At 41.5% G+C, this 18,801-nt stretch overlaps 1 long non-coding RNA gene across 1 annotated transcript in view; it reads left to right on the top strand.

The window, feature by feature from the left end:
- LOC115510605 overlaps positions 1-6,933 on the top strand; it is a 44,519-nt gene extending 37,586 nt beyond the window's left edge. Inside the window, exons 6-7 of the long non-coding RNA XR_004343401.1 lie at positions 1,562-1,716; positions 2,962-6,933. This is a non-coding gene — a long non-coding RNA (uncharacterized LOC115510605). The remainder of the gene's footprint in view (positions 1-1,561; positions 1,717-2,961) is intronic.
- Positions 6,934-18,801: the final 11,868 nt, after the last annotated feature.

The raw sequence follows: 18,801 nt of genomic DNA on the forward strand, positions 1-18,801 counted from the left end.
TGCAGATCAAAATTAAGCTTTAATCCTCTCAGAGACTAATACTACTGTTTTTTCCCCCTTTTCCTGATTCCTTGACTGATTTCTCTCAAGATTCAGGGCTCAGAAAAATGTTTAAGTTTCCCACAAATGGCTGGGATGCAATTTTTTCACGAAAACACTAAATCACAGTCTATCGAAGGGTAATTCTTTGTACTCTGTTATGCACATCTCTGTGTTTCCTATGGTGACATCAAGACACTGTTGGTGACTAAATTGTTAAATAAACGCTGAAGATATTTAGCTTTTATTGGCGTTTCCTTTTCAGTTTGCCAATGATTCTACAACTGTTAGTTCTTTTGCTATTAGAAGATAAGCCCACAGCAGAGCAAACTTTATTCTCATTGCAGACATGAGGAAATAGATGCCACGGCAAAGATTTGACACAGGTTAGATGGTTGGTAGTTGCCAGATTCTTGACAAAAACTCCTAACTCTAGATTTGTAAGCATTGTGCTACTGGATGGCTCTACCCCCACGGGCCAGGGGAGACCATTCCTTCCCACCTCCAGGTTCAGTGATGTCATGTCAGTAGCTTGAAATTGGCCATGACAGCAGTGTTTACACCATGGAAATTGTCGAAAGCCACAAATCAGAGAGAGTTGGTTAGTCACCTCCCAAGGGAGTTGGCTGTCGACTATCTATCGGCATACCACCGGTTAGAAATCTGGGCACTCGGCAAAAAACTCTCATCCAGGTTTCTTCATGTTTAGGATATGTTCCAATGTGCTTGATTTGTACGACAGTAAGTTTCTTTGTAAAACCTTTTAAGTGTATCCTTTTGCAGTCTTTTGAAACTACGCTTAGGAGAACATCAAAGTATCTTCTTGGAGAGGGAGAGCGAGGTCTGGGAATAAAATTAGCTACTTGTTTAAGGCTATGGGTGTTTGTGAACATGCAAGTGTGCTTTAAATTACACATAATTTTAAACAACTGTGTAAAAAGAGTTTTAAAAGTTTAATGGTGCTGAACCACGAATAGGAATTAAAAATTGAAAAGGAAATACAAAACTATACCTTGTTTTTCTGCTTTAAAAAAATAAGTTCCCTTCTCATTTGCAATTAAGATGAAAGAATTTGCATAAAATGTGTAAAATTAGAGATAATTGAACTACAGTAGCTATAAAAGTAGCTTTTCCGCTTAAAAAATAAATCAGATGTCCACTAAAAGGGTGTAAGAGCCATGCCCCCCTCCCCCGCCTCCCTCTTGCATTTGGGTCTCTGGTATTTTTCACACTTTTATAGCTGATTTTTATTGCCAAACAATCCTTGGAGTTTGTGGCAGTTCGGAGACAGCAGCAGGCCCAGGCAGGCCTGTTAACTCTGGCATGTTAAGGACCCTTCAGAAGATTTCAAATCTAGCCTCAGCACCCAGGTCAGTAGATCAAATCTAGGGAGACCTTAGGGAGGCTGCAAGTGGGGGTGGGAGGAAATGGGAACATGGGGAGAAAGGAAGACAAGAAAAGCCAAAGAACGGAAATGCCTTTAAAGTAAACATCAATAGCTGTTTTTGTTTCCCTGAACCAGCATTTCCCCCAGGGAACCTCCAGTTGAAAAGGGCCAGTCTGGAAAAGAGTGCGCCAATGATCAAAGTGGCCACATATGATGGTCCCAGACTGATGCCTGTGTTCCCACTGAAAGAGACTTTCTTCCCGGGATGAGATCCAGCCTCCACTCTAAAGGTAAGCTAGGGAGCAGCCCTGAGTAACTTCAGGAAACACGCGCTAGGCCTATTCCTGATGGCCCCCAGCAGAGGTGGCCTTTGCCTCTCCCATGGGGGCCCAAGACCCATGACGATGCACCCGCCCACGGTGCGCTATTTATTTGATGCTCTCCAGAGCCGTTTGTAATATTCAGTGTTGGTAGGGTATTCTTTCCGTTTGCCTCATCTGTCCTCTTCCTCGAAACCATAAGCACTTCAAGGGCAGAGACTACGCCTGTCTAAGCAGAGTACTGGGGGCGGGAGGGGAAATTTCACTGAGATGAAACGTGATATCGAAAGTGCCCACGTGGGGGAAAATGTTCAATTCTCAGAAATGTGACAAAGCTCTCAAAGTGGTATAAATGGAAAAATGCTAGTTGTAGTTTTATACTTTCTGTGGCTGAGTACAAAAATCACAGTTTAAAAAAAATCATCATAATAAATAAAAACAAGGAAAAGCGGCCTCTTCAAGAGCAGTGAGATCTCTCAGACTAAGCCATTTTTTCTGTGACCCTCGAACATCTGCTCATGCCACACCTGTGCATTATGCAATGGATGCCAGGGCATCTAGGAGGTATGTTAAAAATGTTTGTTGATTGGATTTGACATCCTTTACCCTCCGGAACCCAGAGCCTTCACGGTCAGCTCTGTCTGGAGAGGCCTTTCCAGCATAGATCTGTGCTGCTAACGCTCCTACTCCATCTACGTTCCATCTCTTTAAGATAAATAACAGGAAAGATCCTGCAGTTCCCTTAGCTCGTACCCTCTCTTTGGAAGTTATCAGCTGCTTTGATATTAGGGAATAAGCTTATTGATTTAGTGCGTACCCCTGCGTGATAGTTTGCTTGCCTTCAACTTGAGGCATCCTGGAGATGATACGTCAACTCATAGTAGCAATTCTGCTGGCATCAGAGGCCAGTGGGGGAGAATACTGGCAGGATGCAAATATTGTGAATCCCAGCAAAACTTTACTACCCAGAGAGCTGTCTTCTCCATTTTTCCATTAGGCCAACCTAGATGGGCTCCCCGTTAGCCATGGGTATGTCCATTTTACTTACACCATGGCATGTCCATTTCCCAAAGAGAATCAACATAAACATAAAATTATTTTTACGTATTCCATTTCCCATGTGAAGGTATGCGGCTAAAACCTGATTCATATTTAATAACACATATAACTACTGTGACTGGTGTACACTCATTCTTTATGTACTCCAACCCAAAGTTCTTAGCACGCCAGGGTGAAGAAGTTCTGGAAGTGTTCTGTGAAGTTGCATCTTGAAGAATGAGGAATGCAGAGGGGCCTCTCAGACCACAGAGGATGGCAGTGCTGGGAATGACGTCTGGAACTGGTCATTGGCACCCGAGGGTGGAGAGAGCTGGAATCCACGCCACCATTCCCTTCTTTGTGCATGTTGAGACCTCCTGTGACTTCAGAATCTTTGTCAGCATAGTGTTACAAGAAGCAGTTAATTGAGGTTGGCCAGAGCAACAATGCTTCTTTGGCACTCTTGGTATTTATCGTAGGAGAGTATGGTAAATAGTGCTGGAAGTAGAATGTGCCACTTTCTGGATTATTTTCTTCTAGTTGATGAGTAGAATCTCTTCCAAACCTTGGGAAAGACTTGTGCTTTATAGATATTTTTTTTCTTCCTAATTATATTCCACTACCAGCTTTTCAGCCTGTTTACATGGGTATGTAAAAATACAGAACTAGCTTTCATTTAAAGCTAGAAAAAAAAAAAAAACAAAAAGAAAAACATAAAAGTAAAATACGTACTATAGGATCTTCAGAGCTCCTGCCAGTGGACCTCAAACTTGGATTTCAGTTTTTTAGCTCTCTACAAAGAATGGCCTTCACAAGCCCGTCCAATGACTGCAACAACAAAGACAGGGCCCCACAATACTTGAGGTCATCGAGGGGCATCGTGGCACATTTGGGGCCACCTTAACTTCGTCTCTGTGCTCAGTCTGTCCTTGAGTAATCACTGAACTCCCTTTCCGTCCCGTGGGAAATGACACCTTAACGCCTTCTTTCCAAATAGGAAACCTCCACCTTCATGGAAGCGATATCAATTCTACTCAAGGTAAATTCTATAATTTTTCAAGAGTCTTTTGTTTAATATGGAAACTTCAAGCAGAGGACCCAGGGCATTTTCTTTCATCAACGTGATTCTAATTTTATCAGAGCACTAAAAAGAAATCTACTTGGCTTTTTCTTGTCCAGTACTCCACTTGCTCTGAAGCACATTCAAAAGCCACCTCTCTGATCTGAAGACGTCTCCACAGAATTATGTAATTGGACCAACGGTTGCCGGTTCCCCACACTCTTGCTACTTCGCATTATTGCAGAGCAGACTACTGTTTTGCAGACCTTCCTTATTGCGTAAATGGCTACATTATCACTGTGTACACATTAGGACAAGCAAATGGGCCCCTTAAGGCAAATAAGGGTTCAAATAACCCAGACAAGGTAGCCCAACTGAATTGAGGATTCACCCTTGTTACAACCTCATTGCTTTATGGCACATGAACTAGTGGAAGGGACAGACTGCTTCAAGTGTGTTTCTACTGATCCTGCTGGCAAATCACAGCTTTATTACAGTAATGAGCCTGACCATATTTCTGTGCTTATGCATATTAGGCACCAAATGTATTTTCCGGCCTGCCAGCCTGTGGTAGTAACTAACACAAGCAATTTGTCCTGGGTTACAGTGTGTGTGCATGCATTAGGTATGAGCATGTTAGTTGCTTTGGGGTATAAAATACTACATGTTTCATCATGCGTATTTTTATATGCACAACTTAACTGTATGCAAAATAGCTTGGCAATTAACCAACACAACTTATTAGTTTACTACAAGATTATTGCATAAATATGTGAACTGGGGACAGCCACAATTTCAATTTGGCAATATTAAAAATTTTGTTGGATTATTAAATATCTGAAGAAATATCTCCCCCCTCTATGGTATAAGTGTTAAGGTTCTTTAAAAAAAATATCTTGATTCTTCTCCCATTTTCATTTCCATAAATAACCCTGAGTGGGACTCTTTTCGGCAGGCTGTGGGATTTGAGCCGGTGAATTCCCCCATACTCATTGTGAGCTGACATTTGGCCTTTGACCCCGTCAGCTTTCAGGCGAAGGTGAATGGTCATTATTGCGATTTCTTCCTCAGGATCACATTTTATGTATGCCAGTTATTGGGTCCAGGGTTATTAAAAAGGAGCATCAGCATACTTCAGCTCAACCGCTAAGAACAGTGTATATGTTTCCTCTTTCTGTTGACCACTGGGATCGTAGAGCTCAGTGCTGTTGGCTTGTGTGACTGCCTTGGAGGCGTACAGGACTTACTCCAAAAGCGCAGACCCACGGAACCACCTCTCCCTGAACTCTTAATTAAAATGAACTCTTTCTCCCGCTTCGCTGCAAAACAAAGAAACGAACAAAACATTAAGTACGGAATACAGGATTGGTACGAAATAAAGGGTTAGCTTGGTGGGAGGCTGCTGCCAAGGGAATGGCTGCTCTTGCTACTTCCGCACATGTCACATGTCGTAAGGTGTCAGAGAATTACTTTTTTCCTCCATTCAGGTTGGATTTATGTAAATGACTGCACAGGACAGGTGCCTTTATTTAGTTGCTACTAAAGCCGGAATCATGTTGTACAAGAGCTGATAACATGAAATAACACGAAATAAGTGGGCTTATCCCTTCTGAAGCTTGTTTTACAGTACTGGTATTTCTCTTTAGCAAATCCTGCTGCGTTTTTAAGTAATACGATAAAACAACATAAATGTCTTTGTGGCTAAAACTGATTGTTTCAGGAGGAACATGGCTGTTTTATTCTTGTCTTTTATCTCCTCTACACTGAATTTTTGAAAACATGACCAGCTCCCTGGCCTGTGTGTATATAAATAGGCTATTTGCGTAGAGACCCCACAATTATTCATGCATCAAAGAGAGGGAGAATGGGAGGGAACCCCATGCTGATAATAGCAGCACCCCAAATCAATATAAAACCAAGACCGAAATGTGCCTTTTGCAGTCCTGTCACAGATTAATATGGTTCATGATAGATACTTAGTTCTCTGACAGTTTCCCCTGCACCTTCGCTGGGAAGTTGATAGAAATTACTCCAGCTGAATGCTTAAAGCAGATGTTATCCCATTAATTAGCTCTGGACCCGGGTACACTCGAGACTTTCCCATTTTCAGGCCGAAAGGAATTGGTCCCAGTGAGCGTGCTCTATATCCACATTTAGTATCATCTCATAAACAGCAGTGAAAACACAGCAGGCCCTTGATGAAGATACATTAGCTTATTTCTAATTTAAAGTTATGTTGCTTAACCTTAATGTAATTGGTCACCGGTGGCCAACTGTTTGTATAGTGTGTTGATGACCAAAGAGATGTAATAAATTATAAAACTCTCTGCTTAAATGGAGGGAACGACTGTTTTGTTAAAAGCTTTGCATGTAATAATGGTAAAATAATTACACCTCAAGCCGAATAACTGTGAAGCTGTTAATACTAACAACAGAGTTGTTCTCAGGATCGGTTCATCCCCATTTAAAACCAGTACGTGAACCTGGCTCTTGTATTTAGCAAAAGAGTAACTTTGAAAGTTCAGTCTCACCCTGATTAAAATAAATGGGTAAGTCGTCCTGTTATCTTAGTTGGGAATGATGGTGATGGGTAGTAGGGTGGTGGGGTGAATTAAAATAACCAATTGCTATGGTTAACTAGGAGACAAAAAGCACAAACCGGTTCGTAGTCACTGCCAGACACGTCTTTAAAGAAGACTTGATTAGCTGGTGGAAAAACTGGGATAATCATCAAATATGAAAGTAATTGACACAACTTTAATGTTTAATAATGAATAGCCCGCCAGAGGCAAAATAAAGGGAAATGGTCTTCTTTTCTCAGAACAAGTTCTGACTTAAAATTTCTTAGGCCAAATACAGAGAGCGATTGCTCGAGGTTTGTGAACTACAATTCCAAGATTATAATTAAAGTTATAAATATGGTTAAAATGAAATCACACGATTAACAATATTCAATCTATCAGGGGTAATGATATTCATTCCATAGGTTTTCTGTATGTCACTGTGAAAAATCTAGTCCCCCCTCTCCCTGTTAAAGGCTTGTGACTTATTTTGAAATGCAAAAGTGAAATAAACAGAGTCGTGCTTCTGTCTGGATATGCGCTTTTTTTTTTTTTCTGTCCTGGTTGGACTGTGTTCACTAGCTTCGCTGTAACAAGTAAGAAAAGTAAAGTTTTTGCTTTTCTTGAAAGATTGTCCTTTTCTCTAAATATTTGCATTCTGAATTTGGATCACCTCCAAAGGGTACTCGCTTCACAATAGAGAAAAAGCACTTCTCTCCCTTCTCACGTTACATTTCTTAGAAAGACCTTCGAATAATTTAAACTATTTACAGTACCTCCAGGTCATTATTTCCCCTGACTCCACTGAAATACCTTGGGACACTATTTACGGCTGACTTTCTGAGTTACCCCACAGGATCAGTTTACAAAATGAGACTTCACCATGTGAAAGTCATTATTTTGTTTAACACAACTCGCAATGTTAAGGGATTCCACCCCCCTTTTCTCTTAATTTGCCACTTTCACACAAACGCTGTCATAACTGGTAGTGTCAGTTATGAAAACGTCAGCAGCTCAGATATGAAGAGATGTACTCTTCAGGGCCAATATATCAGTATTATTTGGGGCTAATTCATAAAATCAAAGATATCGATCTGAAAACAACAGGAGAATTAATAGATTTATTTTTTCTTCCAGGAAAACAAAAGGGGGGGGGACTTCCTATGCAATGAACAATTCTGCATTATGGATAATAACCTAACAGACACTTCCAAGCAATCAGAGGACAGTGGTCCATGCCACGAAGACCACGCTAATTGAAGCTGTAAAAGGGGAAGTCCCCAAGTTTGTACAGAAAACAGTTGTGCTCTGGGAATAAGTTCAGAGCTACCCTTCTTAATGGTAAAAATGACTCTGTGGCTGTTCCAACTAAAAATCAATGTGGCTCACAATTTTAATAAGGAACATGAATCTGAAAACGTGTTTAGTATCAGGTTATATAAACACACCCTAATGAGATACCATAAAATCCATCACATTAAAGGCTGGTTTCCTGCAAGGTATATTAGCTAAAAATGCTCCATATATTAGGTCAGTATACAACGGTACACATAATAAAGCAGCTCTGTCAAGATAAGATGCATGTTTTGCCCCTTAAAACTGTTATGTTTTGCACATTTTATAAGGTTCCTTGAATACATGAATAAGATAAGTTATTCCCATCTCTTTCTTAAGCAATCTCAGAAATGGCTCTGACCTGAAATTGGAATTCTTGTAAACACCCATCCGAAGAAAATGTGTGCGGCTCTGTCTTAAAGAGACGGTACATGTTTAATTATCCCAACTTCTTCTAGCAGAATACTATTAACGTGCACATTAGCATCATCTCATTGGCTCATCGTGCGGCTCCGCCTTAGGGGCAACAGTAGGAGCTAATCTTATTGCTCCCATGCGCATAATAATGAAATTTGGTCTTGTCTCAAGGCAGCGTTCTTTGGTCTAAAGTACAGCTGGAGACATTACCGTTCTGGAAAATTTCTGACCGATTCCTTGTCAAAGATAAAGAAATAAAATAAAATATAGTCCCAAACAACGACTGTGAAATATACTGCTTTTACCTTGAGTATCGAATATTCAGCGATTAAAGATACGGACGACTTCATGTTTGAATAAAGACAGGAGTGGAAGCTACATTAGTAGATACCCATGTTTGTATACATACCAAGGAGCACACCCCACATGTAAACTCCAGATAATCAGCGGATACAAATGCAAGTTCTGCTTCTGAACGCTATCTTCGGCTGTGTATAGGTGGGTTACAAAGAAAGCAAAACCATAGAGAGAACCCTTTTCCTCGTGTCTTTTTCATCTGTTTGCCAAGAAACAATGACAAGATCTCATGGAATATAAAATACCCTTGCCTTTTTGCATGCAATGTTGGAAAGCTCTAATAAAAGAAATATGCATACACTGCCTAGCACACACAGAAATACACGTGAATTCAAGGCTACTGAATTAAGGGAGGTTGTTCCAACATTTCCCCCACTGTCCATTATTTGTATTCAAGGTTTTTGAAATGACATTGTAATCTGATGATGCACCAGCCTATTATATTGTCTAGCAGGACAAATATCCTTGCGTTTTCTCTGTAGAACTAACACAATTTTTCCATGTCAGAGGTGCATAATATCCTGGCGGTCATAAGGAATGATGCTATTAATCCTCTTGGGCAATCTCCAGGTCTGATTATTAGGGAAATAAATTTGCATGCTGCATATGAGCTAGGTGAATCACCGAGAGCACAAATTATATTTCCTGACAGCAAGTTAGAGGATGGAGCCGTGTCGCTTTTTTATCTTTCCCCCCCTCTGAAAGCTATAGAATTTCAATTCATTACATGAGATTGGTTAGAATTCAAGTCTCTTTTTAAGTTGATATTAAGTTGAGTCTGTTATCTCTGTGAAGGCTGGTAGGTTCCCCAGAGTATCCACCTAATCACTACTTAAAAAAATCGAAACGTATAGTTAGTGTCATGATTTAGGTACCCGAGCTCCTTTATTTATCAGCACAGAGTGAGATAATTTCAATTTGAGCCTCCATAGCCCTCATGAATTTAACTGACTTGAAAGCTTTTCACCCCTGCTCCCTTTCCCCCCCCCCCCCCGCCTTTTGTTGCATATTGTAATAATAGTTATTCTGGGCACCTTCCGTTCTGCCATGCCAAGCATTGCACTAGGTTCCTTCCTCCATCGGAGAGACTCGATTCCCGCCAGCCAAGCTTGCGCACACAGCCCCGACTTCTCTCTCCACATCTGACTGCCTCCTCTTTGCCAGCAGTACTGCCAGACGTGTCTGCATTCAACATCCATGATGAATGTATTTTTATTATTTCCAGGGGTTGGCATCTGAGAAACCTTTTTGCATTATTAAATTTGAGCAGGGAGAATGATAGCAAATAAGAGCATAATAAATTGCTTTCTGTCCTAATGTATTAATTAAGCAGACATTTATTATAATGGTTGTTTTATGGACCCATTGTAAAAATGTATGATTGTGTGGTGATACTCTTAGCTGGAGCCACATATGGTGACTCGGGTGGATGGGTGGTGACGTTTGTCAGATTGGAAAGGGTTCACCAGGTCTGGTCTGCAAATTCACGAGGAAGCAAAGGGGCTGGTGAAACAGGATCGCTAGCATGCAAGCAGGTCAGGAATCCTTTTATTATTATCGTGGTTACGTGTAAAAATAAAAAAGGCACATAGCACCCACAGTAAATACCTTCTGTTGTATAGTGCTTTATGGTTTTTAAGCTACATTTACAGATGAACGCACCACAAAAAGATACACTAGATTATAGAGCCTTCCTTCAATTCAAAAATGTGTCTTATTACCATTGTTTGAAACAGAAATATGTGTACGCTTTGGAATAATAAGAATAGTGGCAAATCCAGGAGGCAGACAATTTTGGAACACGTAAGATCTAAGTGTTTTAGATTATATTTATCTATTCAGAGCGAATCCACAGTGGCACAGCTCAGAGGGTTCTATCGTGGCCTTCTGATTACTTGAGCCACGGGTAATTGTCAGAAAAACAATTCTCTCTTTACCTTGCTTCTCCACGGTGGGTTAAGTGATTCATCTACCATTTTTTTTTCCAAATAAACAAATAAATAAAAGGTTCCAGCAAATTCTTCCATCACTTTGCTTTCCCATGCAGTCAGTATGGTTCCGGTACAATCATTTTCAGAACAGAAACACCTACCATATCACAGGTGTGCTTTGTAGGCACATGGCTTGTGATTCTTCATAGTCAGAAAAATATTCTCTACACTTAAGAAAAGGAAGTAACAGTTGGAAGGAATTCAGGGAATGTCCATGGGGAGGGGCGCCTGGGGTCTCAGGGGCTGTTTCCTGTCCCTCACGTGGGGGGCTACTTTCGACTTCAAGTAGTAGTGTCTTTCGGTACTGTTTAGCTCCTGCCTGATACTGGACATTGAAGCTGGTAATTAGAGTTGATTTGTAACCAGCTCAGAAAAGGACATGAGATTAGAAGCTAAAAACGCCTACAACCAGTTACCGCAAATAACACAAACCAAACCCATTCCCGTAGCTCTCCTAGACCCTTCTGCTCTGGAGTTCAGCCCTTGCGCTGGCTGCAAAGCAGGTATCAGAACCACTGGGGAGGGGAGAGGGAGAGATGGAGAAGGGACGAGGCTGGAATATATTGATCACCAAGCACATAGGACAGGCCTTGAGCCTGACCGCTAGACAACCATGGAAAAGAACCGTAGAGGCCATGCAAGGTGCATCCACGAACCGGTAGTCAAATGACACACAATCCTGAAAAAACGCTGCCTCCCTCTGCATGATGTGAAAATAGTCACTCGATTCAGTAAAAGCACGCCAAGTTGACGAGAATCTTTATATTTAGAAAGTGATAAAATCTGAGTGATCTGAGTTTGCTGCTCTCATACCTTTTGTTCAGATATTATGTACAGGTTAGAGAAGGAATTTCCATTCCTTAATGGAGAGCACCCGGCTAGGCACCTTGTTTATGCTGTTTTCCATGGTCCACCCATGGCCTTACGTAGAGAGAAGGAGCGTGGGTTTATTTCAGGTGTGAGGATGCCGAGGTCTGAGCAGTTAAGTCAAAACCTAAGTGCAGAGCTAGAAGGTAGTGGAGCTGGTGTCCCCATATGGTTCTGATGCCTGAAGTCTTGTGTTCTTATTCCTGGGCCAATGTTTCTCCTAGAGAGAGGGAGAGAGAAAAGGGAGAAGGAGACATGGGAAGAGGGAGGGAGAGAGAGAAAGAAAAAAAATGCTGGGAGGAGAAGAGGGACGGAAAGAAGGAGGAAAAGAGAGAGAGAGAGAGAGAAAGAGAGAATTTGAGTCTTCTAAATGAAAGGGAGAGGGAGGTAAATTTGGTATGTTTTTCATACTTCTGCTCCAAACGTGAGACTGGGTGCTCTGTCTTTACATCTACAAGAATCGCATGTAAACCGTTTCTCTCTGCTCTTGAGAATTAAAGGAAAGAGCTGGTCATCGCCTTTCTCAGAAGCTTTCTCAGGCACAGAGTCTATGAAGCTGCATGTCTCTGGATGATGCTATTTGGACCCAGACAGAGTCAGGTGTAAATTAAATCTTGATCTTTACTAGCTATTATGTCTTCCAGAGAGCCATTTACCCTTTTGAGTGTTCAATTATTATTATTATTATTGTTATTATTAATATTATTACATTTAATAGACTCCATTGTAAAACCTCATGAAGCACAGTAAATTCTTCCAGGTCTCTGGTCAAAATGCAAATTTGTAGAGTCCAGACCATAAACCAGGCAGAATCCAATCCTCCTAGGTCGTTAATCGACCCAGCATTAAAACAGTACACTGATTGGCTGAGCCCAACACACTGAGTGTAAAACTCAGCGCTGAGAGTGGCAGCGATTAGCCTCTCGCCGTGATTGTGTGGAATCTGATAACACGATCTACTATAATCATGGTCATTTCCATGTCTACATTTGTCCCGGCTGGTGCAGTGAACAAGAATTTTTACTTCCGTGTTTTCCCACGAGTCCCGTAATTACTCCAAGAGAGAAACGGTACTTTCATTGACATTTACAGATGTGGAAACAGTGGCAGAGATTTGGAAAGACCTGCCCAATGCCACCACTAAGTAACAGAACAGGACCTGAAACTCAAGGCCTTGGCCCTTTGTGGTACGCTTTCAGGTACCAGCATTTTGGATCTTGAACCTTAAGCTGAGGAGCTTAGAAAAAAAAGAAGAACGACATATTTTCTGCCACGTTTTTCAGCCAGCGTGAGGAACTAGAGAACACCAAGCTTTGTGTAGGGTCTGGATCCACAAGGTAAGTTGATTGATATGTCTTTAAAAATTGCACAATTATCACAATGCTAATGCCACTTACATTTATATAGGGCTTGGATTCCAACCATAGCGCACTTGTCCTGAAAACAAAGGCTAGCTTTGCAGGATTTTGCCCAGGGCCCTGGCATCCACTGGGGAGATGGCAGTCTCCGGTTAGCTTCAGTGCAGTGACCTATCATGACAAAAAAGGAATTTCACACAGCCCAAGCCTCTGACAAAACAGCTCACCTTTCAGGGAAAATGTAATATTTTCTGATAAGCAGCTTATGCTAGTTTTCTTAGCAAATAGCCCAGAAGCGTTTCTGTCTGTGGCATTTCTAGATGTGATAAGTTGAAGGGACCCCTTCTGACCATGCCATAGTCAGGCAGGCCCTTTTGGTTCAGGGGACAGCTATTTGGAAAGATGTAAACATGTGGCAATTTGAAAATGATATAAAGTAATTGATCACAGAGACAGCCCAGAGCATGCATTGTTAACAGAAATACATGTCCCTGTTTATGGAGTTGTAAACAGAGGAGTGTATATTTATTGTTGGAGGTAGAGGCCGAAGCCTGGGGCAAGATTAGGTCAAAGCCTTGTCACTTTTGCACATGGGCATGCATAAAAGCTATGCACATATTTTAGTAGCAGTGTTTTCTAACGCGCGTTCAAAGAACAAGGGACAGGGGCTAGACCTTCCCGTTCTGGGTTTCATTTGCTCGACATGGCAACTTAATGAGGTGGTACCGTTACCGTTTCGTGAATGAGGAACTGAGGGCCAGGAAAATCTAGTAGGCCACGTTAGGAAGCTCATTAACAGCAAGAGTTACTGTTTGAACTGATTTCTGACTCCAAAGCCCAGGGTCTCCACCACCCCATTCTCCCTCCAGAACTGAAAAAGTGAGGTACGTCTTGGGGCCCAGGGCTCACCCAGATCTGCTCCTTGGTATGAAAACCTAGGGTTACGCCATCAGACCCGAGCAAGGACGGGCACTGTGATATTTTGTCCCTCTCTAATTATACATCAAAGAAAACCTGAGGAGGTGCCATATCTCCTCCCGTGTCTGAGTACCACGGGCTTGGTCAGGCTCTGGTAAAAGATGAAGACAATCCTTCAGGGAAATTTCCAGGTGACTTACAGCCTTTGCATTGCAAAGAATGCTACGGTGCCTACAGAGTTTGCTTTCATAAATTTGGTTGCAGGCTATTTTGAGGGAAAATGCATCCCATCTTCCCTTTACCTTGCAGGTATTCGGGAACTATTAGACCACATTTTAAAATGAATTGTGTGCACTGATGTTAGAGAGGGTTAGACTCTCTGAGCTGCCACCAGTGACATATGACTACAGTGACAGACAGTCAGCGGTATTCAAACTGAATTAATCAGAAAACACAGCCTACTTCAATGTGACGTTTAGAAGGAGGAGGAATAGCTACTTATTTACCAAAGGGATGTCACTGAACCATCTTTCTATCTGGAGATAGCCTATGGCTACAGAATCCTTTCAAACCAGCAGTAGAGCGAGACACTACACTGGGAGCCAGGCCTTTCAGGCCAGTGGCTCTTGTTCTCTTGTCTCATTCCTCGAGCCGGCCCTGGGTATTTCATTTTGGGCAAGGCCGCGAGATGAAGTGGGGGCTTTGTGTGCCTTGTATGGGGACCGCGGGGACACAGGGAGCCTTTGGAGTTGGAGGCCCTTTCTCTGATCATTCTCCAAAGTGAACACGCACACGCAGCACCCTGCAAGGAAGGAAACGTGCTGCTAACGGCGATAGTGGTACCTTAATTTTACAAATATGTGATGCTAATTATGCAAACAGGTGAGAACTCTGAAATCTCTTCATCGTGCGTGTCATCCAATGGAAATATTATGCGGCCCGCCGCGACATTATGCAGTAATAATGTTATTTCACACCGGCTAGTTGACAAGCGGGGGCCAACGCTGTCTATCAAACAAAACTGTTGTGCCAGATTGTATCTTGGCGATAAGAAGAGGAGCCACTTGGAGTCTGTTTATGTATTAATCAAGGCATCAGACTCACATCAGACCTTCAGATACATCCTTTACTAGAAAATATGAAACTCTTCTGGATACGAGGTGTCTTAGCTAGAGCTGCTGCAACAAAACATCATAGACGGGGTGGCTTAAACGACAGAAATGTGTTTCTCACAGTTCTGGAGGCTTTAAGTCTGAGATCAGGCTGCCAGCACGGTCACGGTCACCTTCCTGCTGTGGCCTCACGTGGCAGGGAGGGAAAGAGAGAGAGAAAGAGACAGAGAGAGAGCTGGCTCTAGTGTCTCCTCTTATAAGAACTCTACCCTCATGGTTTTATCTAAATCTAATTATTTCCCAAAGGCTCCATCTCCAAATACCATCACATTAGGGGATGGAGTTTCAACACATGAGTTGTAGAAGCACAATTCAGTCCATAGCACCAGAGAGTATGACTGATACCCCCTACCACTACCCCCCCACTCCTCCTTTGTCACAAACTTCTATTTAAGCTCCAAGTTAAGTAAACGGTATGGAGTTCTTAGAGTTGGTCCCATTTTTTTCTCAGCATAGGAAATCATCTGGCTGTAACTCCCCCAATTGCGTATGCTCCTCACATTTCCACAAGTGAGACAGACACCACGCAAATTTGTCATGAAGGCAAGCACACTACTTTGCACCCAGGACCAGTTAGGTGTGGTAAGACTTGTGGAATGGTTATGCCACTTGTCCCAATAAAAAGTGCTTTGCTTCTAGAACAGATCCAAAATGACATGTGCATTTTTACACTAAGTCACCACTCCTCCTTCCTACTTAGTGCTTACCAGATACTCTCAAATTCCAACATTCTGTAATAATCACAGTGGGTAGGAGTATTCAGATCTCAGTGCCAGAAAGGTCTAGGATTCCAGTCTGAAACCAAATCTGTGACATCTGTTGGACACCTGAAGGTGACACCAATGATTTTCTTCACCCAGTTAGTGTTGGAGTATTTCAGATGAGTGGTTGAACTAAAAGTACTTTCAGTCCTTAGGTGATACATATCTAGGTGGAAATCAAGGTGAAATTCTTTTCTTTCCTTGTTTCTATCTCTTCCTCCCTCCCTTCCTTCCTAACTCTTCTCTCCTCATCCTTCCTTCCTTCCTTCCTTCCTTCCTTCCTTCCTTCCTTTCAAGAAGCTGTAAAAAATCTGAGGGGTTTATACCACTGAAGGAAGAGATTATTGAGTAATTACTAGCCACGACTGACTTGTTAAGAGCTTGGTAGAACTTAAAGGCTGAGTCTACATAGCACAATGTGAAGAGGATATTTGGTAATTATTATTTAATTTGAGCAATCTTTGCCAAGAGGTCCTTTTACAATTAATTAGTCTTCATTTAAACACAATTTCATAAGTGGACCTCCAAGTATCACCTCAGGAGAAAAATGCAGTACCAATAATGTTACTTTTATCAGGAAATATCATAATGGAATCTATGACATGGCACAAATAATTATCTATAACCCAAACAAAGCAGTCCTTAATGTTCAGAATATCAGTCCTGTGTTTCTCTTTCCCTGTCTCTCTCTCTTTCTTTCTCTCTCATTCAAAGAAAGAACATTTTTGACACCTATATAGAAAGACTTAGTAAAATGTTTCAATTAATGCAGAGTAGTTTTGCTGTGTGCCTTGAACTTAGAAAATGCTGTTAGGTAAACTTCTCAAGGATTTATCAGGGAGTTTCTTCCATAAATTTGTAGTATAAACAAGGACCTTTCAGTCTGATTTGGAGGTGATGCCAGAATGGGAGCAACGGTTCCCTTGTATATATTTTAATTTGGCTCAATTCATTTCAACCACCTATAGGTGACACGTACTCTGTTGCAGGCACTGTGCTTTATAGGTAATTAGCTCCTGCTAGATAGCAAGTGTTTTACAGACAGGAACCAGATCTTAATGGACTTCGAGTTCCTGATGCCTAGCAACGATAGGCAAGTGTGAGCGAGCACAGTGTGTTTGGGGAACACAGTCCTGGATGAGACTGGACAATGAGTAGGAGAGTACCAGGATAGGGGACCTGATCATGGTGGGTCTTGAATATAGCCAAGAGAGTCTCAAATAATGACATAGAAACCAGAGAACGTTCCTGCAGTAAAGACTTTAATCCACATAATATCCATGCTATTATCTAGTGCAATTTATCCAGTTGGCAATTTTTTGTGTCTGTAAAGAGTGAAATAGTAAATATTTTTCTCTTTTGTGGTCTCTGTTGCAGCTACTCAATGCTACAGCCATTATAGCAGGAAAGCAGCTACAAACAATGTGTAAGCAAATGGGCCAGGCTGGATTTAGTCCGTGGGCTATAGTTGGGCAACTTTTGATCTGGTTCAATGTTTGCTATTTTTTTTTCTAACAAAAGAATTTTTGACTGAAGTTTTATGAATGACAGGAGCAGTCCTTAATGAACAGTGTTATTAGTGTTTTTCTTTATCACACACACAATGTATGGATCACCAAAAAATAAATGACAGTAGAACTCAGAAGTCACCATAACTCCAAAGCCTATGTTTGTCATGCTCAAGTGGAATTATAGGAATATGGATTGAATGGTGGAGTGAATACTGCAATGATCTTACCGAAAATAATGTTCAAACAAAAAAATTGAATTTCTGTGACCCGGTCAGACTAATTTCAAGTCAAAATATCAAGAAACCACTCAATTCTCCTGAGACATCTGTATCCACTTCCAGATGACTCTCAGCATGAAGACAAAGACGAGCTGAGATCTTTGACCCGTGCCAGGTTTCCTCACACATGAAAACTTGAGTCACAAAAGGTACCTGGTCAGATTCTCAGGTGAGCCTCCTGCCGTTCCTGTCAGGTAATGAAGGGATCCGAACCCTGGACCGCATCTGTGTTAGGAAGTACCTCAACCCGCTGGTAAGAGTTTTTCAGAGCACGGTTGTAGCCCTTGGAGTCAAGTGTAAACAAACACCTGGAACTTCTACCCCCTTCCACATACTACTGGTACAAGACTTCGTCACATTTGAAAAGATAGTGGTAATAATAACAATGGCCCAGCCAGAAGCTGACGGTAGCCCTTTGGGTGAGCGAAGATTGAGCTACAGTTTCCTGTGCTTCCTCTCCTCCACTGGCTGCCTGAGCATCCCTTCTGCCCAGGCGTGATTTTTCTCTCTGTAGTAGTTTTTGAGTATTTGAATGGTAGATCACACACCTTTAAGGCTGTTATTTTCAAGTTTTAATAATGTTTTGCAACTCACTTCCTGTTTCTCAGCTGCCAACCTTGCCAGAAGCATTCCTTGTCAGGTACTAATTTGGGTGACGTGACGACCACTTGATCTAAATTTTTGGTGGGTAATTACTGAGTCAGAAGTGAGTAATTTTTTGATATCCAGTGGCAGTCAGAAAGGTGGGTATTTTACTACCCACTCATTAGAGATTCTCCAGTAGCGAAATGTCCTGAATTTTGCTCTGTTTGCAGACAGAAGAAAAATCTGACTGCTCAAATGAAAAGTAACTTCCTGCTTATCTGGCAGCACTTACAGGGTGTATTGAAGTTTTTTATTGTGAACCCGCTCCAGAGTTTCATTGTAGCTGCAATATTAATTTTGTATTGATCAAAGTCTCATGAAGTGACTTTCTCCATTTTTTGTTATAAAGATCTTGCATTTAATTTGAAGAATAGCTGAAGATATTTCAGTGATGAAGGATTTAAGAAATAGTAGAAGTCCTCACTGGTAAATCTTAGCACTTGAGAGTAAAGAGCGCCATCCTTTCTGGGAAAGTGCTAGCCCTTTTCATGTAAGGCTTTTGAGTGGATACCTTTCATGTTTCTAAAATTGTTCATTTTCTTTTTCTACCAGAAGACATGAGCAATGGAAATGTTTTGGGTGAGAAATTAAATACCACTGGAACTTCAAGAAACTTCATGTACCCATTTATTGGAAGCAGTAAAATGAAAGACGCCATTTTTATTGTGGTAAACTTCTACTTTTAGTCACAGACATCAGCCTATCATATGATATCCCTTTAACTTCAGGCGGAAAATTGAATTGATGTTATATACACTCAATGATTTTTTTTTCCTTTAGTAATGT

This window comes from Lynx canadensis, chromosome A3 (assembly GCF_007474595.2).
Source record: "Lynx canadensis isolate LIC74 chromosome A3, mLynCan4.pri.v2, whole genome shotgun sequence".
Lineage (NCBI taxonomy): Eukaryota > Metazoa > Chordata > Mammalia > Carnivora > Felidae > Lynx > Lynx canadensis.